Source organism: Oryza brachyantha, chromosome 11 (assembly GCF_000231095.2).
Source record: "Oryza brachyantha chromosome 11, ObraRS2, whole genome shotgun sequence".
Classification (NCBI taxonomy): Eukaryota; Viridiplantae; Streptophyta; class Magnoliopsida; order Poales; family Poaceae; genus Oryza; species Oryza brachyantha.
This window is the reverse complement of record NC_023173.2, coordinates 10,170,989-10,197,660: the sequence shown is the minus strand read 5'-3', so window position 1 is coordinate 10,197,660 and position 26,672 is coordinate 10,170,989. Positions and strand designations below refer to the sequence as shown.

The 26,672-nt window shown below is 49.2% G+C and overlaps 1 pseudogene; it reads right to left on the bottom strand.

Annotated features, from left to right (window-relative positions):
* Positions 1 to 26,098, bottom strand: part of LOC102712205 — a 31,857-nt pseudogene extending 5,759 nt beyond the window's left edge.
* Between the last annotated feature and the right edge of the window lie 574 nt (positions 26,099 to 26,672).

Below are 26,672 nucleotides of genomic sequence, written 5' to 3'. Positions count from 1 at the left end.
ATTTTGCCGACAAGTGCCCGAAGCCGAAGCGCAACGGGCAGAGATTCGTGCAAGCTCGTGTGAATCATGTAACCGCCGAAGAAGCACAGGCTGCGCCAGAAGTAATATTGGGTACGTTCCCTGTCAACTCCGTACCTGCTACAGTACTTTTTGATTCTGGTGCTACACACTCTTTTATTTCAAGAAAGTTTGTGGGAATGCTTGGGTTAAGAAGGGAAAAGTTAAGAAACCCGATGCGGGTTAGTACTCCAGGGCATAGTATGTTTTCGGACCTTTATAACCCGAATGTGCCCATAGAAATCCAAGGGACATCCTTTCTAGCCAATCTCATCCTTCTCGAATCTAAAGACCTAGATGTCATTTTAGGAATGGACTGGCTTACCAAGCATCAAGGAATGATTGATTGTGCCAAGCGTACAGTCACCTTGACCAGTGAAGGTGGTAAAGTGGTGACTTATCAGTCGCCGAAGTTAGTGTCAATCAGTACTTGTTTGAATCAGATGGAAGCCGAAGAGCAACCCTCGGAAACAGTCAAAGATCCGAAGAAGTTGGAAGACATACCAGTGGTTTGTGAGTATCCGGAGGTGTTTCCAGATGATCTCACAACGATGCCGCCAGAAAGGGAGATCGAGTTCCGTATCGATTTGGTACCAGGGACTGCACCAATCTATAAGAGACCCTATAGGATGGCAGCTAATGAGATGGCAGAAGTGAAGAAGCAGGTGGATGGACAGCTTCAGAAAGGTTACATTCAACCGAGTACCTCGCCTTGGGGCGCCCCGGTTATTTTTGTTGAGAAGAAGGACAAAACTAAGAGAATGTGTGTGGACTATCGTGCTTTGAACGATGTTACCATCAAGAATAAGTACCCTGTGCCAAGGATTGATGATCTGTTTGATCAGTTGAAGGGAGCCAAAGTTTTCTCCAAGATCGATTTGAGATCAGGGTATCACCAGTTGAGAATTCGGGAAGAAGATATTCCCAAGACGGCATTCACTACTCGCTACGGCTTGTATGAGTGTACGGTAATGTCGTTTGGACTTACTAATGCCCCGGCATTGTTCATGAATCTCATGAATAAGGTGTTCATTGAATACTTGGATAAGTTTGTGGTTGTCTTCATTGATGACATTCTTATCTACTCCAAGTCAAAAGAAGAGCACGAGCAACATTTGCGGATTGTGCTAGAAAAGCTAAGAGAACACCAGTTGTATGCTAAGTTCAGCAAGTGTGATTTCTGGCTACGTGAAGTGAAGTTCCTTGGCCATGTGATCAATGCGTAAGGTGTAGCAGTGGACCCCAGTTAATTGGAGTCAGTAATCAAGTGGACCCCGCCTAAGACGGTTTCCCAAATCAGGAGTTTCTTAGGACTTGCGGGCTATTACCGCCAGTTCATTGAGAATTTTTCAAAGATAGCAAAGCCAATGACACAGTTGTTGAAAAAGGAAGAGAAGTTCAAATGGTCAAAAGAGTGTGATAAGAGTTTTGAAGAGCTCAAGCAAAAGTTGGTTTCGGCACCCGTGTTGGTTTTGCCAGACCAGATGAAAGACTTCCAGGTTTACTGTGATGCATCCAGATCAGGACTTGGATGTGTGCTAATGCAAGAAGGAAAGGTGGTTGCTTATGCCTCTCGTCAGTTGAGACCACATGAGGGTAACTACCCGACTCATGATTTGGAACTAGTAGCTGTAGTGCATGCCTTAAAAATTTGGCGACACTACTTAATTGGTAACAAGTGTGAAGTGTATACGGATCATAAGAGTTTAAAGTACATCTTTACATAGCCGGATTTGAACCTCCGCCAGCGAAGATGGTTGGAATTGATCAAGGATTATGATTTAAGTATCCATCACCATCCAGGCAAAGCAAATGTAGTTGCAGATGCTTTGAGCTGGAAGAATTACTGCAATGCTACGGTATCAACGGAAGTTTGTGAGCAGTTACAATAGGAGTTTGAACGACTAAATTTGGGTTTAGTCGAAGAGGGTTTCGTGGCAGCCCTAGAAGCGCAACCCACTTTGGTGGATCAAGTTCGCCAATCCCAAGCAAACGATCTGGAGATAGCCGAGCTAAAGAAAAATATGCGAGTCGGTAATGCTCGAGATTTTTCAGAAGATGAACATGGAACAATCTGGATGGGAAACAGGTTGTGTGTACCAGATAACAAGGAGTTAAAGGAGTTGATACTCCAAGAAGCTCATCAAACCCAGTACTCTATTCACCCCGGGAGTACCAAGATGTATCAGGATCTCAAAGAAAAGTTTTGGTGGGTTAGTATGAAGAGGGAAATTGCAGAATATGTCGCCTTGTGCGATGTTTATCAACGAGTCAAAGCAGAACACCAAAGGCCAGCAGGACTGTTGCAACCTCTCCAGATTCCTGAATGGAAATGGGAAGAAATCGGGATGGATTTCATCACTGGTTTACCAAGGACTGCTGCCGGTCATGACTCGATGTGGGTAATTGTTGATCGATTGACGAAGGTCGCTCATTTCATACCAGTTCACACTACCTACTCGGGGAAAGATTAGCTGAGATTTACTTGGCTAGGATCATGTGTCTACATGGAGTACCAAAGAAGATCGTTTCTGACCGAGGAAGTCAGTTTACTTCAAAGTTTTGGCAGAAGCTACAGGAAGAATTGGGAACCCGACTGAATTTCAGTACGGCTTATCATCAACAGACAGATGGTCAGACAGAGAGGGTAAATCAGATTCTTGAAGATATGCTCAGAGCTTGCGCTCTCGACTTTGGTGGAACTTGGGATAAGAATCTACCGTATACAGAGTTCTCATACAACAACAGTTATCAAGCCAGTTTGCAGATGGCACCTTTTGAAGCATTGTATGGGCGAAAGTGTCGTACACCCCTCTTCTGGGATCAAACAGGAGAACGTCAGGTTTTTGGGACTGAAGTTTTAAGCCAGGCGGAAGAAAAAGTCAGAATAATCCGTGAAAGGTTGAAAACGGCCCAAACCAGACAGAAGAGTTATGCAGATAATCGTCAAAGGGACTTAGCCTTCGAAGCAGGAGACTATGTGTACCTCCGCGTCACACCTTTGCGAGGAGTACACCGGTTTCAGACCAAAGGAAAGTTGGCACCACGTTTTGTGGGACCATACCGGATAGTGGAACGCAGGGGAGAAGTTGCGTATCAGTTAGAGCTCCCTGCTAACATGGCTAGAATCCATGACGTGTTCCATGTGTCGCAGCTCAAGAAGTGTCTCCGTGTGCCTGAAGAACAGACCAACTCCGAACACATCGATCTACAGGAAGATCTGACTTATGTGGAGAAACCAGCACGGATTCTCGAAACCAGTGAAAGGAAGACTCGGAACCGTGTGATCAGATTCTACAGAGTTCAGTGGAGTCACCACTCAGAAGAAGAAGCGACATGGGAAAGAGAAGATGAGCTCAAGGCCGCCCATCCGCACCTCTTCGCCAGTGCCTCCGAATCTCGGGGTCGAGATTCCGTTTAAGGGGGTAGGTTTGTCACACCCGGAGTTTTGTCCTAAGCCTAAAATCGTAAAAAGAAATCCGTAAATAACAATTGGCTTAATTAACTCAGGAAGAATCCCTCTAAAAGAACTTAATTCAATTAAATCGAGGCTCGCAAATCGACTAACTGGATTTAAATTCAAATTGCAGAAGTATAAAATTTGGCCAAACAAATTAATTTATAACTCGGCAAAAGTGGGGTTTTCCTTTTTCCCTCCTTTTTCCTCTCTTTTTCCCTTCCTTCTCAAATTAGGCCGAAGTCCAATTTTTCTCACTCTTTCTTTTTCCTTTTTCTTTTTCTTTTTTTTCCTTCCCGGGCCGGCCCAGCCGAGCCGGCCCACTCCCCCTCGACCGGCCCAGCCGACCGGCCGCTTTCCCTCGCCCCGCACGCGCCTCCGCCTGGGCCGCTGCTCCGGCCCAGCTCACCGCGTCGCCCGCGCCCGCGAGTCCGCGCCGCCTCCCTCCTTCCTCGCGCCACTGACAGGTAGGGCCCACCTGTCAGTGGCCGCCTCCCCGCCAGCGCCCGCGCTCGCGCCGCGCCGCGCCGAGTCCGACTCCGCGCCGCCGCCGCAACCGCCGTCGCCGCAACGGCCGCCGCCGAGACCGCGTTGCACCCAACTCGGTCTCCAACCTCCGCCCGCCCTAGCCGGCGCCGCCACCCTATAAATCCCGAGCCGCCGCACGCCGTCGCCCACTTTCCGCCTCCGCCCAAGCCACCGCCGCGCTGTCGTCGTTCGCCGCCGCCGATAGATCTCACCGCCAGTCGCCGGTCGTCGCTGTCCAGCCGCGTCATCGCCTCCGCCTCAGTGTCGCCAACCCTTCCCCGGCTCTCGTCGCCACCGGTGGACGCCTCGCGCCCGTCTCCGCTCCTCCGACCTCTCCACCGCAGCGCCTCGCCGCCTCGCCGTCGTTCGCCGATCTCGTCACCACGCGTCGCCAGCCACCGCGCGTCTGCGTCATCACCTCCGCCTCGCCCTCGCCGACTGTCACGCCCAGAAATTCCTCACACGAGTTTCTGAACTTAATTGTGTATTAAATCCCTGTCCAGGACCAGCCAGGGTACACAAAAAGACAATGTTGATTACATAACCATCGTTCTTAGAAACAACTGAAAATTACACTTATTCTAGCGGAAATGCAGCGGAAAGAAAAACAAAGGGGTAGACTAGCTCCAGCGGGTACGGCTCCAGTCCACAGGCAACACTTCGACGGCGGAACAGCTCACTCCTGAGAGGCACCTCCATCGGACTCTGCTTCTAGCTCTGGGTTGGGAAAGTTAAGCAAGGCTGAGTACAAACCACCGTACTCAACAAGTAACACGGACAAGGGGAAAACGAATGATGCATAGGGATTAACAAGGACAGGCTAGGGTTAGTTGCGATAAAGCAGCAATTTAAATAAATAACAGAGCTTAAAGAATAAAGGTAATTAAATACAGTGAAGCATAAATAGGTAAACAGTTGTAAAATTCCACAACACTGTCCAACGTTACACCACGTTGCGACAGGCCCAACCACTACTCAACGTTACACCACGTTGCAGTAGTCCCAAGTGATACCAGATTTTACTCAAGTTATTAGGGTTCACTAATCACAGTGAAGCTGGGAGTTCGCCCGTAACCGTGGGCACGGCTATTCGAATAGTTTATACTCTGATCAGAGGTGTACTACTGTACTCACAAGACACGACTCCACTACACTTGAACGTGCGCCGACATACCACCACGGCATACCGGAAAGGAGACCGTGATAGGACCCGTTACACAACCCTCCCTATTTAATCGTACCACACTTCAGGTTTCACCCCCTCCTTTACACCAAGTCGGGCAGTCCCCTCTTGTGCCTCAGTAGATCCGGAAGCAGGAGAAGCTTTCGTTACACCACGATTGCCCGTCCATACTCCATCACGCCTACCCTTGCCTGGGTACGTCAAATAGTTCGAAGTCATGCTTCAAATCCCACCTTACCCATTTCGGCATGTGGTTAGCACTTATTTACTTCCAGGGTTTCCCGTGAACCGGTCCTTAATTACCATGGGTGCGACTCTCGAAACCATGCACCCACAGCCCACCATTATCAATATTTTAGTTGACATTAACCCGAACCGGGTAGTGAATCATTATCTCGGCTATCCAGAATTAAGCATAATTATATGTGATCCCATGAGCTATTTGTTCTAAGCATGGCTAAGCATTAACCTAGGCCTGACTCTAATCAAGTTACCCCTGGTCCAGCAATGAACAAAGTTGGATAAACAACGGCATAATAATAAGGTTTACCCAAAAATAGCATAAAGTAAGTATTTTAATTAAAACAATGCATATTTGAAATAATAAAGCGGGGAATTTGCAATAATGGGTTCAATATGTTCAAGGATGAGTGTCACTTGCCTTGCTCTGGCCCTTGGGGAACTTCGGCGACGATCTCGAAGTAAACCGGCTCTTCGGCGGGGTCCGAATCTAAGCGACAAAGCACAAAAATAAATAAAACAGGCACAAACTCTACTGAAACAGCAAAAGAAACTATTTTTAATGGATTCTTGATAATTTTATGAATTTAATGAAATTTGAATGGACCTAAACGGAGACTAGATGAATTACTTATGAATTTTAGAAGTTTTCTGGGTTTTTAACTAAACAGAAAAGTCCTAAATCAATTATTGCGCAATTAATGGGGCTGCTGACGTCAGCGAGGAGAGAGGGTACTGACGGCTGACAGGTGGGGACCACCTGTCGGTGAGAGAGAGGGAGAGGGAGAGACTGACACGCGGGACCCACGGGAGGAGAGAGGAAGGAGGGGCGCGGGGAAGACTGACGGGTGGGGCCCACTCGTCAGCGAGAGAGGAACAGAGCAGAGCGCAGCTCGGGCGGACGGCGGCGACCGGCGGGAGCGGCGGGCGACGCGGCGGCGGCGCACGGCGACGGCGGCGCGACGGCGACGGCGACGGCGCGAAGGTGACGACCGGCGGGCGGCGACGGCGCGACGACGACGACGACCGGGGCGGCGACGCACGGGCGCAACCCGGCAGAACAGCGGCGACGGCGACTGGCGAGCGGCGGCAGCGCGGCACACGTGGGCGCAAGAGGCGGCGGCCAGACGTCGGCGACGCGGAGGCGACGACGACCACGGTGACCGACGGGAGCGGCGGGCTTCGGCCTCGTCCGGCGACGGCACGCGACTCGGCGGCGGTGGCCGGGAAGGGGGAAGAAAGAGGGGAGGTGGGTGCGGAGGCTCACCGGCGGCGGCGAGGGCGCGGACGGGTCGGCGAGACCGAGGCGAAGGTGGCGACGCGGGCGGGTGCGGGAGATCGGTGGTGGCGGTGGAGATCGATCGGCGGCAGCGACGGGCGAGACGCGGCGGCGGCCGGGCGACGAGGGAACGCGCGGCGCCGAGGAGGCTCCCTGGTGACGGCGAGGGTGGCAACAAGCCGGCGACAGAGGGACGGAGGTGGTGACGCGGCTAGGCGGCGACGACCGGTGACTGGTGGCGAGATTGCGCGGTGGCGGCGAACGGCGGCAGCGCGGCGGCGACTCGAGCGACGATGGAAAGCGAGCGACGGCGCGGCGGCGGAGGGGATTTATAGTGTGGCGGCGACCGGCTAGGGCGGGCGGAGGTTGGAGACCGAGTCGGCGACGACGCGGTCCCGGCGGCGGCAGTTGCGGCAGCGGCGGTTGCGGCGCGGCGGCGGACGGAGTCGGACTCGGCGCGGGCGCGGGCGCGGCGCGGCGAACGGTCACTGACAGGTGGGCCCCACCTGTCAGTGGCGCGGGAGAGAGGAGGAGGCGGCGCGGACTTCGCGGTGCGGCGAGCGGGCGAGCTGGCGACGGGCCGAGGCCGCGGCCCAGGCGGGGGCGCGCGCGGCGGGCGGAGGGAGGCCGGCTCGGCTGGGCCGGCCGAGCGGGAAGACGGGCCGGCTCGGCTGGGCCGGCCCGGGAAGGAAAAGAAAAAGAAAAAGAAAAAGTAAAAAGAGAGAGGGAGGAAAATTGGACTTCGGCCCAATTTGAGAAGGAAGGGAAAAAGAAAGGAAAAGGAGAGAAAAAGGAAAACCCCACTTTTGCCGAGTTTTAAATTAATTTGTTTGGCCGAATTTTATACTTCTGCAATTTGAATTTAAATCCTGTTAGTCGATTTGCGAGCCACGATTTAATTGAGTTAATTCCTATTAGAGGGATTTTTCCTGAGTTAATTAAGCCAATTGTTATTTACGGATTTCTTTTTACGACTTAGGCTTAGGACGAAGCTCCGGGTGTGACAAACCTACCCCCTTAAACGGAATCTCGACCCCGAGATTCGGAGGCACTGGCGAAGAGGTGCGGATGGGCGGCCTTGAGCTCATCTTCTCTTTCCCATGTTGCTTCTTCTTCTGAGTGGTGACTCCACTGAACCCTGCAGAATCTGATCACACGGTTCCGAGTCTTCCTTTCACTAGTTTCTAGAATCCGTGCTGGCTTCTCCACATAAGTTAGATCTTCCTGCAGATCGATGTGCTCGGAGTTGGTCTGTTCCTCAGGCACACGGAGACACTTCTTGAGCTGCGACACATGGAACACGTCATGGATCCCGGCCATGTTAGCGGGGAGTTCCAACTGATACGCAACCTCTCCCCTGCGTTCCACTATCCGGTATGGTCCCACGAAACGTGGTGCCAATTTTCCTTTGGTCTGAAACCGGTGCACTCCTCGCAAAGGTGTGACGCGGAGGTACACATAGTCTCCTCCTTCGAAGGCTAAGTCCCTTCGACGATTATCCGCATAACTCTTCTGTCTGGTTTGGGCCGTTTTCAACCTTTCACGGATTATTCTGACCTTTTCTTCCGCTTGGCTTAAAACTTCAGTCCCAAAAACTTGACGTTCTCCTGTTTGATCCCAGAAGAGGGGTGTACGACACTTTCGCCCATACAATGCTTCAAAAGGTGCCATCTGCAGACTGGCTTGATAACTGTTGTTGTATGAGAACTCTGCATACGGTAGATTCTTATCCCAAGTTCCACCAAAGTCGAGAGCGCACGCTCTGAGCATATCTTCAAGAATCTGATTTACCCTCTCTGTCTGACCATCTGTCTGGGGATGATAAGCTGTACTGAAGTTCAGTCGGGTTCCCAATTCTTCCTGTAGCTTCTGCCAAAACTTTGAAGTAAACTGACTCCCACGGTCAGAAACGATCTTCTTCGGTACTCCATGTAAACACATGATCCTAGCCAAGTAAATCTCGGCTAATCTTTTCCCTGAGTAGGTAGTGTGAACCGGTATGAAATGAGCGACCTTTGTCAATCGATCAACAATTACCCAAATCGAGTCATGACCAGCGGCAGTTCTTGGTAAACCAGTGATGAAATCCATCCCGATTTCTTCCCATTTCCATTCTGGAATTTGGAGAGGTTGCAATAGTCCTGCTGGCCTTTGGTGTTCTGCTTTGACTCGTTGACAAACATCGCACAAGGCGACGTATTCTGCAATCTCTCTCTTCATACTAACCCACCAAAACTTTTCTTTGAGGTCCTGATACATCTTAGTACTCCCAGGGTGAATAGAGTACTGGGTTTGATGAGCTTCTTGGAGTATCAACTCCTTCAACTCCTTGTTATCTGGTACGCACAACCTGTTTCCCATCCAGATTGTTCCATGTTCATCTTCCGAAAAATCTCGAGCCTTACCAACTCGCATATTTTTCTTTAGTTCGGCTATCTCCGGGTCATTTGCTTGGGATTGGCGTACTTGATCCACAAAAGTGGGCTGCGCTTCTAGGGCTGCCACAAAACCTTCTTCGACTGAACCCAAATTTAGTCGTTCAAACTCCTGCTGCAACTGCTCACGAACTTCTGTTGACATCGCAGCGTTGCAGTAACTCTTCCGGCTCAAGGCATCTGCAACCACATTCGCTTTGCCTGGATGGTAGTGGATACTTAGATCATAATCCTTGATCAATTCCAACCATCTTCGCTGACGGAGATTCAAATCCGGTTGTGTAAAGATATACTTCAAACTCTTATGATCCGTATACGCTTCACACTTGTTACCGATCAAGTAGTGTCGCCAAATCTTTAGGGCATGCACTACAGCTGCTAATTCCAAGTCGTGAGTCGGGTAGTTACCCTCATGTGGTCTCAACTGACGAGAGGCGTAAGCAACCACCTTTCCTTCTTGCATTAGCACACATCCCAGTCCTGATCTGGATGCGTCACAGTAAACCTGGAAGTCCTTCGTTTGATCCGGCAAAACCAACACGGGAGCCGAAACCAACCTTTGCTTGAGCTCTTCAAAACTCCTATCGCACTCTCTTGACCACTTGAACTTCTCTTCCTTTTTCAACAACTGTGTCATTGGCTTGGCTATCTTTGAGAAATTCTCAATGAACCGGCGGTAATAGCCCGCAAGCCCTAAGAAACTCCTGATTTGGGAAACCGTCTTAGGCGGGGTCCACTTGATCACTGACTCCACATTACTGGGGTCTACGGCTACACCTTGGGCATTGATCACATGGCCAAGGAACTTCACTTCATGCAGCCAAAAATCACACTTGCTGAACTTGGCGTACAACTGGTGTTCCCTTAGCTTTTCTAGCACCATCCGCAAATGTTGCTCGTGCTCTTCTTCTGACTTGGAGTAGACAAGAATGTCGTCGATGAAGACAACCACAAACTTATCCAGGTATTCCATGAACACCTTATTCATGAGATTCATGAAGAATGCCGGGGCATTGGTAAGTCCAAACGACATTACCGTACACTCATACAAGCCATAGCGAGTAATGAATGCCGTCTTAGGGATATCTTCTTCCCGAATTCTCAACTGGTGATACCCTGATCTCAAATCGATTTTGGAGAAAACTCTGGCTCCCTTCAACTGATCAAATAGGTCATCAATCCTTGGCAGAGGATACTTATTCTTGATAGTGACATCGTTCAAAGCACGATAGTCCACACACATTCTCTTAGTTTTGTCCTTCTTCTCAACAAAAATAACCGGGGCACCCCAAGGCGAGGTACTCGGTCGGATGTAACCTTTCTGAAGCTGTTCATCCACTTGCTTCTTCACTTCTGCCATCTCATTGGCGGCCATCCTATAGGGTCTCTTATAGATCGGAGCGGTTCCGGGTACCAAGTCGATACGGAACTCGATCTCTCTTTCTGGCGGCATCGTTGTGAGATCATCTGGAAACACCTCCGGGTACTCACAAACCACTGGTATGTCTTCCAACTTCTTTGGGTCTTTGTCTTTTTCCGAGGGTTGTTCTTCGGCTTCCATCTGATTTAAACAAGTCCTGGTTGACCCTGACTCCAGCGACTGATAAGTCACCACTTTACCCTCTTCACTGGTCAAGGTGATTGTACGCTTGGCACAATCAATCACTCCTTGATGCTTGGTAAGCCAGTCCATTCCCAAAATGACATCTAGGTCTTTAGATTCGAGGAGGATGAGATTGGCTAGAAAGGGTGTCCCTTGGATTTCTATGGGCACAACCGGGCTATAAAGGTCCGAAAACATACTATGCCCTGGAGTATTAACCCGCATCGGGTCTCTTAACTTTTCCCTTTTTAACCCAAGCATTCCCACAAACTTCCTTGAAATAAAAGAGTGTGTAGCACCAGAATCAAAAAGTACTGTAGCAGGTACGGAGTTGACAGGAAACGTACCCAGTATCACTTCTGGCGCAGCCTGTGCTTCTTCGGCGGTGACGTGATTCACGCGAGCTTGCACAAACCTTTGCCCACTGCGCTTCGGCTTCGGGCACTTGTCAGCAAAGTGACCTGGGTCGCCACAGTTGTAGCACACCCCAAGCTTTGCACCCGCATCCTTCCTGGCTGGAGGAGGTTGAGCTGTCGGTGGAGGAGCATTCCGTTGCCGGGGAGCTGGGGCAGGAAGAGCGCGTTGAGGTGGAGCACGCTGGGACGAAGCACTGGAGAAGTTGTTGGGGTTGTAAGGACGATGTTGGCGGACATTGAAGGTTGATTGCCCGTGTTGCTGATTCTGAGGATAGGGACCGGTGTGGAACCGGGGCTTCTGAGGAGGCGGCTGGTTAGACCTGAACTGCGAAGCCTTCCTCTTCTTGTCCATCTGGAGGTGCTGGTCCTCTTGGCGGATGGCCTTGTCCACTAGTTTCTCAAAATCAGCATAGTCGCCCGAAAGCAACTGCTTCTTCAGTTCATCATCCAAACCTCCAAGGAATTTTTCTTGCCTTTCGGCGTCGGTGCGAACATCCTCGGCGGCGTATCGCGCTAGGCGATTGAACTCATGAAGGTACTCTGTCACTGTCTTGGTACCTTGCTGCAAAGCGCGGAACTCACGCTTTTTCTGGGTGACTATCCCGTCGGGAATATGGGCCTTGCGGAAGTTAAGACAGAACTCCGCCCAAGTCACTTCTGTGGTAGCAGTGCGGGTAGCCAGGAAATTATCCCACCAAGCAGAGGCGGGACCCATCAGTTGATGTGCGGCGAAGGAAACCTTCTCTTGGTCAGTGCACTGCAATAAGTTGAGCTTCTTCTCGATAGCATGGAGCCAATCACTTGCCTCCATGGGGTTGGTGGTGCTTGAGAAAGTTGGGGGACGGACGCGGAGGAACTCCGGCAACTTGGACTGCACTGGGGGTGGTCCCTGCTGTTGCTGGTTATTCTGACTTTGATTTAGAAGCTGCTGTAGCAGTTGTTGGTGTTGCTGCTGTTGCTGTTGCATCTGCTGCATCATCCAAGAGAGCATCTGCGTCTGGTTAGCAAGAACCTGGGCAAGCGACGGGTTCTCTGGTGGGGGCGGCGGGGGCGGTCCTCCGGTGCTGGACTGGTCGGTGTCGCGGTTGCCGTGGCGGGTGTTCACCATCTGCGGGGCGGGAGGACAGAAAGAGAAAGAAGAAAAAGAAACGACTAAGCAAACAGGGGCTTTATTTAATTAGTGAACTGTAATTGTCTTGCTTAAGAAACACACTTAAAAACCACACAACTCCTGGCGGCACAACCATAACCCCACTACTGCTATGGTTCACCACTAGCCCCAAGCGAAGCAAACCTAACACACCAAAACTAGCACACAACGACTAAAACGAAGCTAAGGGCGGCGTCTAGGGCACGGAAGGAGAGCGACGATCGACGACAGGGGACGGATCTTCTTCCTCGTCTTCAGAGCGGCTTCTTGAGTTGCTAGGGAGACCATCTTCGTCTTCACCAGAAGCGGACTCACTGCTGCTGGAGACCGTGACGACCCTGTTGCGGTTCCTTGTTGCGTTGAACGGGGAGACACCTTCCTCGGGCACTGGGGTCGGAGAGGTTGGCACTATCTGCATCAGGGGTCCTGATCCATCCGGGGCACCGGGGTAGGACTGAACTCTGGGCGGTCCACGGGTTCGCTTCCTTGCCGTCGTGCGACACCTTGCACCTCCGGGCTCTGGGAGTCCTTTGAGCCTGGCATTCTCCTTCTTCAAGCGGTCGACCTCATCTTGCAGACGAACGATCTGAGTGAGCTTGGCGTCGTTCAGAGCCTTGGACGCTTCGTGGAGGTCGTGATGCATCTGGTCGAGGCCCTGCAGCACCGTGCACATGCTACCGAAGGTAGGGTCTTGCTCACTTCGGGCAGACCGAAACCTACTGACCATGGAATTGGATCCACGACCAGGGTGATACCGATAAGCCGAATGCCGAAACGTCAGGTCATGCCTGGCCCTGAGCGTTGTCATCAGACTGTAGGCAGCTTCCTGGCAGGCATGCTCATGCGAACCTCCAGCTCCTTCTGCTTCCAAGTTAGGGAGGAAACCGGGGATTCCATGTAGCTCCAATCTTACTCGGTGGGGAAACTCGCCTTCAAGAGGATGGATCGTGGTGTACTCCGGCTCATAGGGGTATCCAGCGGTGAACGAGACTCTTGCCAACTCTGCCACGAATCCAGTCATCCCGTTTCCACGATGGTACAAAGGGTGGTCAGCCATCTAAAGAACACAAGGATTTGGAATCAATAGATGCAAAATTTTATTTCAAGATAAATAAATCATAAAAGAAAGAAAGTAAATAAAGTTTTACCCGTAAATCGATTTACTCACGCTTTTCAACAAAAGGGGTTTTGTCTTTTTAAATCACTCACGCTTTTGAAAAGCTCTAACCCATTTTCCAAACACTCTCACTTTCGCAAACTATGCACAAACATGAAAAGCAGAGGGCTCTTAGGGTTTCCATTGGGCTGATCCTACGGTCAAAGGAGGCTCTGATACCAACTTGTCACGCCCAGAAATTCCTCACACGAGTTTCTGAACTTAATTGTGTATTAAATCCCTGTCCAGGACCAGCCAGGGTACACAAAAAGACAATGTTGATTACATAACCATCGTTCTTAGAAACAACTGAAAATTACACTTATTCTAGCGGAAATGCAGCGGAAAGAAAAACAAAGGGGTAGACTAGCTCCAGCGGGTACGGCTCCAGTCCACAGGCAACACTTCGACGGCGGAACAGCTCACTCCTGAGAGGCACCTCCATCGGACTCTGCTTCTAGCTCTGGGTTGGGAAAGTTAAGCAAGGCTGAGTACAAACCACCGTACTCAACAAGTAACACGGACAAGGGGAAAACGAATGATGCATAGGGATTAACAAGGACAGGCTAGGGTTAGTTGCGATAAAGCAGCAATTTAAATAAATAACAGAGCTTAAAGAATAAAGGTAATTAAATACAGTGAAGCATAAATAGGTAAACAGTTGTAAAATTCCACAACACTGTCCAACGTTACACCACGTTGCGACAGGCCCAACCACTACTCAACGTTACACCACGTTGCAGTAGTCCCAAGTGATACCAGATTTTACTCAAGTTATTAGGGTTCACTAATCACAGTGAAGCTGGGAGTTCGCCCGTAACCGTGGGCACGACTATTCGAATAGTTTATACTCTGATCAGAGGTGTACTACTGTACCCACAAGACACGACTCCACTACACTTGAACGTGCGCCGACATACCACCACGGCATACCGGAAAGGAGACCGTGATAGGACCCGTTACACAACCCTCCCTATTTAATCGTACCACACTTCAGGTTTCACCCCCTCCTTTACACCAAGTCGGGCAGTCCCCTCTTGTGCCTCAGTAGATCCGGAAGCAGGAGAAGCTTTCGTTACACCACGATTGCCCGTCCATACTCCATCACGCCTACCCTTGCCTGGGTACGTCAAATAGTTCGAAGTCATGCTTCAAATCCCACCTTACCCATTTCGGCATGTGGTTAGCACTTATTTACTTCCAGGGTTTCCCGTGAACCGGTCCTTAATTACCATGGGTGCGACTCTCGAAACCATGCACCCACAGCCCACCATTATCAATATTTTAGTTGACATTAACCCGAACCGGGTAGTGAATCATTATCTCGGCTATCCAGAATTAAGCATAATTATATGTGATCCCATGAGCTATTTGTTCTAAGCATGGCTAAGCATTAACCTAGGCCTGACTCTAATCAAGTTACCCCTGGTCCAGCAATGAACAAAGTTGGATAAACAACGGCATAATAATAAGGTTTACCCAAAAATAGCATAAAGTAAGTATTTTAATTAAAACAATGCATATTTGAAATAATAAAGCGGGGAATTTGCAATAATGGGTTCAATATGTTCAAGGATGAGTGTCACTTGCCTTGCTCTGGCCCTTGGGGAACTTCGGCGACGATCTCGAAGTAAACCGGCTCTTCGGCGGGGTCCGAATCTAAGCGACAAAGCACAAAAATAAATAAAACAGGCACAAACTCTACTGAAACAGCAAAAGAAACTATTTTTAATGGATTCTTGATAATTTTATGAATTTAATGAAATTTGAATGGACCTAAACGGAGACTAGATGAATTACTTATGAATTTTAGAAGTTTTCTGGGTTTTTAACTAAACAGAAAAGTCCTAAATCAATTATTGCGCAATTAATGGGGCTGCTGACGTCAGCGAGGAGAGAGGGTACTGACGGCTGACAGGTGGGGACCACCTGTCGGTGAGAGAGAGGGAGAGGGAGAGACTGACACGCGGGACCCACGGGAGGAGAGAGGAAGGAGGGGCGCGGGGAAGACTGACGGGTGGGGCCCACTCGTCAGCGAGAGAGGAACAGAGCAGAGCGCAGCTCGGGCGGACGGCGGCGACCGGCGGGAGCGGCGGGCGACGCGGCGGCGGCGCACGGCGACGGCGGCGCGACGGCGACGGCGACGGCGCGAAGGTGACGACCGGCGGGCGGCGACGGCGCGACGACGACGATGACCGGGGCGGCGACGCACGGGCGCAACCCGGCAGAACAGCGGCGACGGCGACTGGCGAGCGGCGGCAGCGCGGCACACGTGGGCGCAAGAGGCGGCGGCCAGACGTCGGCGACGCGGAGGCGACGACGACCACGGTGACCGACGGGAGCGGCGGGCTTCGGCCTCGTCCGGCGACGGCACGCGACTCGGCGGCGGTGGCCGGGAAGGGGGAAGAAAGAGGGGAGGTGGGTGCGGAGGCTCACCGGCGGCGGCGAGGGCGCGGACGGGTCGGCGAGACCGAGGCGAAGGTGGCGACGCGGGCGGGTGCGGGAGATCGGTGGTGGCGGTGGAGATCGATCGGCGGCAGCGACGGGCGAGACGCGGCGGCGGCCGGGCGACGAGGGAACGCGCGGCGCCGAGGAGGCTCCCTGGTGACGGCGAGGGTGGCAACAAGCCGGCGACAGAGGGACGGAGGTGGTGACGCGGCTAGGCGGCGACGACCGGTGACTGGTGGCGAGATTGCGCGGTGGCGGCGAACGGCGGCAGCGCGGCGGCGACTCGAGCGACGATGGAAAGCGAGCGACGGCGCGGCGGCGGAGGGGATTTATAGTGTGGCGGCGACCGGCTAGGGCGGGCGGAGGTTGGAGACCGAGTCGGCGACGACGCGGTCCCGGCGGCGGCAGTTGCGGCAGCGGCGGTTGCGGCGCGGCGGCGGACGGAGTCGGACTCGGCGCGGGCGCGGGCGCGGCGCGGCGAACGGTCACTGACAGGTGGGCCCCACCTGTCAGTGGCGCGGGAGAGAGGAGGAGGCGGCGCGGACTTCGCGGTGCGGCGAGCGGGCGAGCTGGCGACGGGCCGAGGCCGCGGCCCAGGCGGGGGCGCGCGCGGCGGGCGGAGGGAGGCCGGCTCGGCTGGGCCGGCCGAGCGGGAAGACGGGCCGGCTCGGCTGGGCCGGCCCGGGAAGGAAAAGAAAAAGAAAAAGAAAAAGTAAAAAGAGAGAGGGAGGAAAATTGGACTTCGGCCCAATTTGAGAAGGAAGGGAAAAAGAAAGGAAAAGGAGAGAAAAAGGAAAACCCCACTTTTGCCGAGTTTTAAATTAATTTGTTTGGCCGAATTTTATACTTCTGCAATTTGAATTTAAATCCTGTTAGTCGATTTGCGAGCCACGATTTAATTGAGTTAATTCCTATTAGAGGGATTTTTCCTGAGTTAATTAAGCCAATTGTTATTTACGGATTTCTTTTTACGACTTAAGCTTAGGACGAAGCTCCGGGTGTGACACCGACGCCCCGCCATCCCTGTCGCCGCCGGTGAGCGTTTCCCCTCTCCCTCTCCCGTTCCCTCCATCATCGCCGCCGAGCTCTCCCCCGCGCCGTCGTCGTCAGACTCCGCCGGTCGCCGGCAGCCCCTGCCAGACCGTCGCCCAGCTCCGCCGTCGTCACGCTGTCCTCGCGCCACCCGCGCCTTCCCACATGGCCGCTTCCCGCGCCCGCCCGCCGTCGCCGTGCCGAAGTGCCGCCGTCGCCGTGTGCCGCGCTCGGTCCCGCGCCACGCGCTGTCACCGGACGCCGGTCGTCGCCGTCGCGCCGTCGTCGCCGTCGCCATCGCGCCGTCGTCGCCGTCGCCGTGCGCCACCGCCGCCGCGCCGCCCGCAGCTCCCGCCGCTGGCCGCGTTCTCCGCTCCCCTCCTCTCTGTTCCAGCCTCGCTGACGAGTGGGCCCCACTCGTCAGTCGCCACCGCGCCCTCCCTTCCTCTCTCTCCTCCCCGGGCCCGCGTGTCAGTCTCTCCCTCCCCCTCTCTCTCACCGATAGGTGGCCCCCACCTGTCAGCCGTCAGACTCCTCTCTCCTTGCTGACGTCAGCAGCCCCATTAATTGCGCAATAATTGATTTAAGACTTTTCTGTTTAGCTAAAAAACCCAGAAAACTTCTAAAATTCATAAGTAATTCATCTAGTCTCCGTTTAGGTCCATTCAAATTTCATTAAATTCATAAAATTGTCAAGAATCCATTAAAAATACTTTCTTTTGCTGTTTCAGTAGAGTTTGTGCCTGTTTTATTTATTTTTGTGCTTTGTCGCTTAGATTCGGACCTCGCCGAAGAGCCGGTTTACTTCGAGATCGTCGCCGAAGTTTCCCAAGGGCCAGAGCAAGGCAAGTGACACTCATCTTTGATCATATTGAACCCATTATTGCAAATTCCCCACTTTATTAATTCAAATATGTATTGTTTTAATTAAAGTATTTACTGTATGTTATTTTCCGGGTAAACCTTATTATTATGCCGTTGTTTATCCAACTTTATTCACTGCTGGACCAGGGGTAAATTGATTAGAGTTAGGCCTAGGTTAATGCTTAGCCATGCTTAGAATAAATAGCTTATGGGATCACATTTAATCATGCTTAGTTCTGAATAGCTGAGATATTGATTCATTACCCGGTTCGGGTTACTGTCAACTAAAATATTGATAATGGTGCGCTGTGGGTGCATGGTTTCGAGAGTCGCACCCATGGTAATTAAGGACCGGTTCACGGGAAACCCTGGAAGTAATTAAGTGCTAACCACATGCCGAAATGGGTAAGGTGGGATTTGAAGCATGACTTCGAACTATTTGACGTACCGTGACAAGGGTAGGCGTGATGGAGTATGGACGGGCAATCGTGGTGTAACAAAAGCCTCTGCTGCTTCCGGATCTGCCAAGGCACAAGAGGGGACTGCCCGACTTGGTGTAAAGGAGGGGGTGAAACCTGAAGTGTGGTACGATTAAAAAGAGAGGGTTGTGTTACGGGTCCTATCACGGTCTACTTTCCGGTATACCATGGTGGTATGTCGGTGCACGTTCAAGTGTAGTGAAGTTGTGTCTTGTGGGTACAGTAGTATACCTCTGATCAGAGTATAAACTATTCGAATAGCCGTGCCCACGGTTACGGGCGAGCTCCCAGCTTCACTGTGATTAGTGAACCTTTAATAACTTGAGTAATTGGTTTGTCACTCGGGACTACTGCAACGTGGTGTAACGTTGAGTAGTGGTTGGGCCTGTTGCAACGTGGTGTAACGTTGGACAGTGTTGTGGTATTTTACAACTGTTATTTACTTGTGCTTTACTGTATTCAATTACCTGTTATTCTTTTAATCTCTGTTATTTGTTTAACTGCTTCTTTATTGCAACTAACCCTAGCCTGTCCTTGTTAATCCCTATGCATCATTTATTTCCCCCTTGTCCGTGTTACTTGTTGAGTACGGTGGTTTGTACTCAGCCTTGCTTAACTTTCCCACCCCAGAGCTAGAAGTCGAGTCCGTTGGAGGTGCCTCTCAGGAGTGAGCTGTTCCGCCGTCGAAGTGTTACCTGTGGACTGGAGCCGTACCCGTTGGAGCTAGTCTACCTTTTTCTTTCCGCTAGAATAAGTGTAATTTTCAGTTGTTTCTAAGAACGATGGTTATGTAATCAACATTGTCTTTTTGTGTACTCTGGCTGGTCCTGGACAGGGATTTAATACACAATTAAGTTCAGAAATTCGTGTGAGGAATTTCTGGGCGTGACATCATAGCAGATATCTCTGTTGGCCCAAACAGAAAGTATTGTCTTACCATGTTGTGAGCTGGAGTAGATTGCATTATATCATTGAGTGGATTATCAGCAAGGAGTGGCTCATATGCCTTGTGCATGTGCGTTATCCTAGGTGAAAAATACATAGTAAAAAGCTCCGTATTCCATAAAGGATATATGGTCGGTAATGCTTCACCACGTGCAATGTCTCCTATAGCTCTAATGAACTGAGTCATGCCAAAACCATCGCTTATGTTATGGCAGATACGACAGCCAATACAAATCCTCCACATTTTAGTCGTGTCACCTGTACCGTACATACATAAATAACACCATGATCAGAAACAACCATACAAACAGTATAATATTATGCACTGTTTTTACCTAGAGAGATCACTTCTTTATCAACAAAAATATTTTTTTACTAACAAACACATATATTATTATTGCTACAAAAGAAATAATTAGATATTATCCCTAAGAAACAATGGGGGCAAATACCCATTCGGCTCCAAATTGGATGGAAAATATAGAATACCTCTCTCTCTTATCAATCTTTAAAACAATCTCTTATAAACTACTTATATGATCTGTGTTATGATTGCACTGTTGTTTCATTACAATTAAATCATGACAAAAACATATCAAATCATGACAAAAACATATCAAATATTGCACTGTTGCAATATTTTTATACCGCACATGAAACATGAAGTTGTAGCTTGAAACATAGAAAATTAAACAATAGCTACAACAATCAAAGAACACCACATAAGAAAGTTGCAAATGTGTTAGTGCAAACACAAACACTTAATAATTCAACAGACATGAATTCTAGTATAAAATTTTTTGGTTGAAACATATCCATTGTTTTCATCAGAATATAATTGTGATATATTGATCTTAAGACTTGGTTTCATTAAATACAATACACATGTAATTGGATCACAGATGGATAAACAGTTTAGGTCAAAATCGATTCAAACATGGTAATTCACGTATGCAAAGAGAGAAGTAGGTAGAGAGAGAGAAAGAGGTGAGAGATTATAAGCACATCCCATCATTATGCTTCGGCTTATGCCTATAAGCCAAAATTTTAATTTTTCACCTTAAATTTTGAATTGATTTTGGGGTTTTCTTCACCAAAGCCAAGACTTTTAAGATCACTAAGAATATGCATATAAAAGTTTATATACAAATTATTTTTTTTGCAAGTAGCCATTTGGCTTTTTCATGAAACAAAATCAAACAATCACCCCCCATATCGTAGACAAGGAAGGAGAAAGAAAGAGAGAGGCACTAGTGGTGCATGTGTGCATCACGGAATGAGTGGGAGAGTGGCCATTTTCTTGGGCTATGTCATGCGCCTGACCGTACATATTCTTCAAAACCGACTCACTAGTATAAATCTCTACAAATATTACGGGCCAACCATGACGGAGCCCAAGAGCCCGTCATAGGCAAAGCCATCTTTGATAGGCCTTGACAGGCCCCATTATGGATGACTATGTCTGGTCCGGCTCATCACCGATGAGATGAAATCTATGACTGGCAGAATATTTGGCCGATCACAAGCTATTACTACGGGCTAGAAGAGTAGCCCGTCACGGGGGCATTCTGTCCGTGACGGGCCCTGAGCAACAACCTGTCATAAACGAATCATCTCTGATGGGCCAAAAATTGTAGCCCGACAAGAAGATTTGTCCATGATGGGCTGTAAGGATCAGCCCAACAGAGATGAGTTATCGACGAAGAGCCGTAATTCTGGGCCATCAAAGATGTTTGTTCCATGATAGTCCTTGAATTATTGCCTGTCACCGATGATTTAACCCATGACGGTTAGATGTTTACGCCCATGAAAGAAGGACTGTACCAGATAGTTGGTTCACTATATATATGTATCACATTCCCTATCCCACTGTTTATATTTTTGGTGGGAGCTAAGAGGGGGCGAGTTGTTGATCCAAATTTAATTAATTGGGAAAAGGTGTGGTAATATATGTGACAATGAGACATTGCAAAAAATATAATTTTTACCAAACAATTAATATGTCCAAATAACTACATTTCATGAACTGCAGTATTTCGTTGTCGTTGATTCGAAGGTAAAGTGTGGAGAAGTATATATTTGGCAAAGGTAAGAAAAAAAATCTACATAAATTATATATAATAGCAAATATATATTTATAACAAAATTGCTTTTGCAGGTTTGGTCATGTATAGAAATTGGATGTACGGAGTAGACCGGCTTTAGCGAAGAATATAGAAGTGGAGTCCAAGACTACTTAAATGTTGCCGAGGAACACATGAATGAAAAGTCTAAAAAATATATGACATGTCCATGCGTTGAACGCAAAAATGAGAAAATGTTTGCCGATCGAGTACAAGTACACTCTCATATGATTCGTCGAGGATTCACTAAGGGTTACACGTGTTGGACTACTCATGGAGAGGAGTCACTTACTACCGTTGAACATGAAGCGATGGGTGAACAAATTGAAGAACATGAAGAAGATGGCATGTTTGTTCCTTGTCCTTCAGGCAGTGAAATGATCGATATCAAGAATGATAGTCTTAATGCAATGTTGTGGGAAGCTGAGGATGTTGATTAGAACCAAAAAGACTATGATAATTTCACAAGATTGGTGAGCGATTTGGAGACCAGCTTACGTCTATGCGCCCTGATCCCACCTCTGATGTGGCGCGATCTGCCGACGGGTGAAGTTCCCAAAGACCATGGCCCGAGTCAGTCCCGAGTTGCGCAGACCAGCAAGGGAGTCGAGAGCCATGTCAAATGTGCTCCCCACCCTCGGCGCGTTCCACTAGCGTGGCAACGGCACCGATGGTATGGTGGGGAGATGAAGGCGAGGCTAATCTGAAAGAGTGGTGTAGAACCAATCGCCTTCCCTGTTGTCCCACTTGTTGCTTAACGGTTGGACAATGTAGGGTGACCGGAGCTTAGAGCGTAGCTGGAAGAAACACCCCCACCTCCATCACCGAAGACGTCGGCTGGAGGTAGTAGAACATGTGGAAGAGTGGAACGGTCAGCTACACCCCGATGAACATCTCGTACAAGTGTGCGAAGATGGACAACATTAGCACTGAGTCAAGGGTGGGGGTGCTATCTGGATTTGTAGAAGTCTAGTACTTCACGAAAGAAGAGGGAGAAGGGTGGCACGAACCCCACCATTGTATAGGCGAGGAAGAAGATCGACTAGTGCGGGTATTATGGAGAAGGATGGCCCTCCCAATAGGTCACCGCCGCTTGCCCTAGTGGCACTAAAAGGAATCTCCTTGCCTAGTTCGTACGCCTTTTTCTTGTGATGCACGAAGGTGGGAGAATGCCGCCACCCAAGGGAGATGTCCCACGTGTCATGATGATGAGGATGGCAGGGTGAGAGCGAGTAACACAACTACATGCTAGAGAGCTCAATAGTGGGAAGAGATGAAGGCATGGGCATAGAGCTCTTGCGAAAGCAGCAAGAGGAACAGAACAAACTCCTGGCACTGCCCTTTATACAGCTCTGATGTGCCTCGTCGCCTTGAATCTTGCGACCATCACCGCCTTCCTCCTTGTCTCCCGAGGCCACATTCCTCACCAACTCGTACAAGATGTGCAACGTGGGCGAGTGGCGCCTTGACTTCGGAGGCGGCAACCTAAAAGGGGCGCCGGGCGAGTGGGATCTACTACCACCGGCAGCCATGCCCCTGACGGTAGGTCAATCACCGCGTGCTAACACATTGACGTGGACGATGAAGATGACACACCATTGACGAAGGTGTACGTGCCCGCTGTAGCCATGTTGTTGGCAAGCAGGGCCCTCTCACCGTTCGCTGGGGTATTTGGCACTGACCCTGGCCCACCCACAAGGGGTGCCGGCCAAGAGTCGATGTCGGGGGCTACTGTCGGTGAAATTGGCCCAGGCCCCGGGGTATGCTGCATGAAGAGATCATGACGTCCAACACATTACCATGTTCTTTTCGATGAAAATGTCAAGGTAGTCATGAGCACTAGTCCTGACCTACGGCCTTCAGTAGGGTGGTCGACCCCCGATCAATGTGGCTTGCCCCAAAAGGGCCTCGGGCCCAAGCTAGAGAGGTGGCCATCCAAAGGAAGGAGGGGGTCGGGCCTTCCCAACCCCTCGGGCCCTTGGTTCGTGTATCTAAAACATGCAAGCTGAGGGACCCAATATACGGTATTCTTTTGTTGCATTAAATGCGCTCCGCCGACTGCATGGTGCTGCATTTAATGAGGTGTGCGGGAGAGCACGATAAGTATCCGCTGAATTGACGGACGTGACAGTGGAACGATAGCATGTCAGGAGCATGCGCCTGCCCCAGCAGGGGATAGGACTCATGTCAGCCCCATCCCATCGGCCATTAATGGAAGTGATTCTTCGGCTCCCAGCCCTGTGAGAACCGAAGGGCGCATTGTTGTCGAGTCTACCCATCATTGCCCACGCCGTGCCTTGGATACAAAGGGACCAGGAGACTCAACATTAAATGTAAGCGGACATCGGCTGCTCCACCCATGTCATGATGGGATGTGGCCCATCCCCGAAAAGGTGTGCGTTGTAGCCACCCCCTTCGGATTAAGACAGGTATTAAATGCCCTAAAACATTTGTATTTCCTAGACTTGGAGATCTCGAATCTAGGCATGTGTAGGAGCCCCTTGACATATAAAATGAGGCCCTTGCCTTAGAAGAAGAGGACTTAATTCCCCCTAGACAACAAGAAACACACAGACTCAGTGTAGTTAGCCAATGAGCCTGCCCCGGGTGTAATCTCTTACACCCGAAGCAACTAGTCATAGGAGTAGGGTGTTATTCCTCTCGACGGCCCGAACCTGTATACATCACTGTGTTCACGCGTGTCCTGAGGGGCCCGGCCCCTCTCATATCTCGGCGGCAGACTCGCTCTCGCTCACTCCCCTAGCCAAATCAACAAAAGGGGGGCCTCGTGGCTTCCCGCTAGAGGGGATTCACTCTCCGACAATGTGATTACTTTTATTTTCTTTTATAAATTTTTCAGATATGATGAACGGTCAGACATTGGACACAGTACTCCAGAAATGCACTTGTATTGGGACGGTCGTAGTACTTTTTTGACCTTATAACACCGTTGACCCACAATACATGATCTCACATTAGGTTCCTTGGGCAAGGACCTCTAGGACACAGTAGCGGGCCCTTTAGGCGGCACCATTGGCTAGCCCCCTAGGATGAGATAGAGACCGATGACGGAGGTGAGGTAGATGAGGAGGAGGATGCTCATGGGATGACATGAAGGAGTGGCTTAGTGGATAATTGTTTAACGATTTGCCACCCCTCATCTTTTGGCTTATGTTTATGCTTATAAGCCAAAATTCAAATTTCTACTGATTTTGGGATTTTTCACTAAAGTTTATTTTTCTGACACTGGCTTCTAGATCAGTAGGAATACATACATAAATTTTTTATTTATTAATTATTTTATGTTTCCAAATATACCGTTTGACTTTTTGATGAAGAAAGCCAAACAATCACCCCATGTCTCTTGTCGGACGCTCGACCTAGACCAGTATCGTTTATGATTGTTATCATTCTCAACATCCTTCTTCGACATCAAATTTTGTAAATTTTTATCATAATAGGGGGTGAATGTTTGGCTTTTTAATGGAAGAAACCAAATGACATATTTGCCAAATAATTTGAAAATAAAAAGTTATATATGTATTTTTAGCAATCTAAATGTCGAGGATAGAAAATAAACTTCGGCGGAAAACCACAAAATCATCTCCAAATTTAAAATTTAAAATTTAAATTTTGACTTATAAACACAGACAGAAGCAGATGGGGCTGATAATCTCTGTTCATTTCAGAACATGCTTATAGGAAACGTGAGACGATGAACTTCTCTCTATATATATATATTTTAAAAATACACCGTTTAGTGACATTGGTTCAGCCACTGACATTCAAACTAATGTGAAGATTGCAAAACTTGTTCACGCTAAAATACAGACTTGTAAATAGATGGTGATAAATCATCCACACGTGGTTCCATGGTTACATGAAATTTGTGAGGTTAACGGATCTAACACTCTCACCTTTTCGCTTCACCTTATATTTATAAGCCAAAATTTAATTTAATCTTAAATTTGTACTCGATTTTGCGTTTTTTTTATTGTAATTTATTATTCAACCTTTACTTTTAGATTGCTAAGAAAACATACATAAAAGCTTAATTCACAAATTACTTTTTATTTGTAAATATATGTAGGGGGTACACTGGAAGATCAACAGCGGCAATTGAAAACTAGGCCCCAAAACTACATATTTCTATAATTTTGACAATACTGAAATGCTTGCAAAATTCAAAGTAAAAGGGAGTTATATATATATATATATATATATATATATATATATATATATATAAAAGAAAGTAAAAGACAGTACCTGTAGAAAGAACAATGGTTTGCCGACCACCACTTTAGTGTCACCGGGTTCACACAGGAACTCCTGCACACATGGGTAGGGCGGCACAAGCGGCCTGCCAAGTTCCTCTAGCCGCACATCTGCATCAGCCTCCACAAACACCACCCCTTCCGCCGTGCAATCGACCACCAGCTTGCCATCTCAACTTCCGTCAGTCGACCTGCAACAGGGTAGTAGTACACCAAGGCCTCCGCAAGGGCGGACCTGATGGCCTTCGCCGGGTCATGTGGCCTGCAGCCATTCAGATCGGAAGATTAATCGAAAAACTCAACACCCGTAGCGTAGAGCCGCAGAGATTGCTGCATGTCAATATCGGAGAGATGCTTGCGCTCGTTTGGCCTCGGCCGTGCTGGCGACACTAGCACAGGTTTGCTCCCGCGTGCACTGAACGGTGCCATACTGGCCGTATATTGTTTACCCTATAGACTTTTTGAAGTTTTAGGGAGTGCTTGGTGTAGTGGTACGTATATTGTTAGCGATGGGACCTATATATACAGACTATGAAGCTTGCATCGTCAAATTGTATTGCATCTCCTATTATCTGTAGTAGTTAATCAATGGCAAATGGACTAGTTGAAAATAAGACTCTCCCTACGTTTCATTTTTATTGAAAGTTAAACTTCTTTGTGTTTAATACCCATTGTGTTTAATAAAATAGTCCCGCTATACGTACGACCCAATTGTACTACCTACATACGACTGCAACCATGCAACCATAGATTAGGCAAAGGGAGACAAGTGAGTGGCATTGCAGCCGTTGATCAATTAGATCGTATCTAAGTCGAATGGTTGAGTCATACACATAGCAATTTCCTTAATAAAAATGTACTTCTACGAGCATTTCTTGAAGGAAAATCATCAATTATATTTTGAGAAATAAACCACAACAACTGAAATACTCAAAAAGTTCATGTATTATAGCGAATGGCGCTTCGCACATGTATCGGATAGTACGATAATATACGAAACATA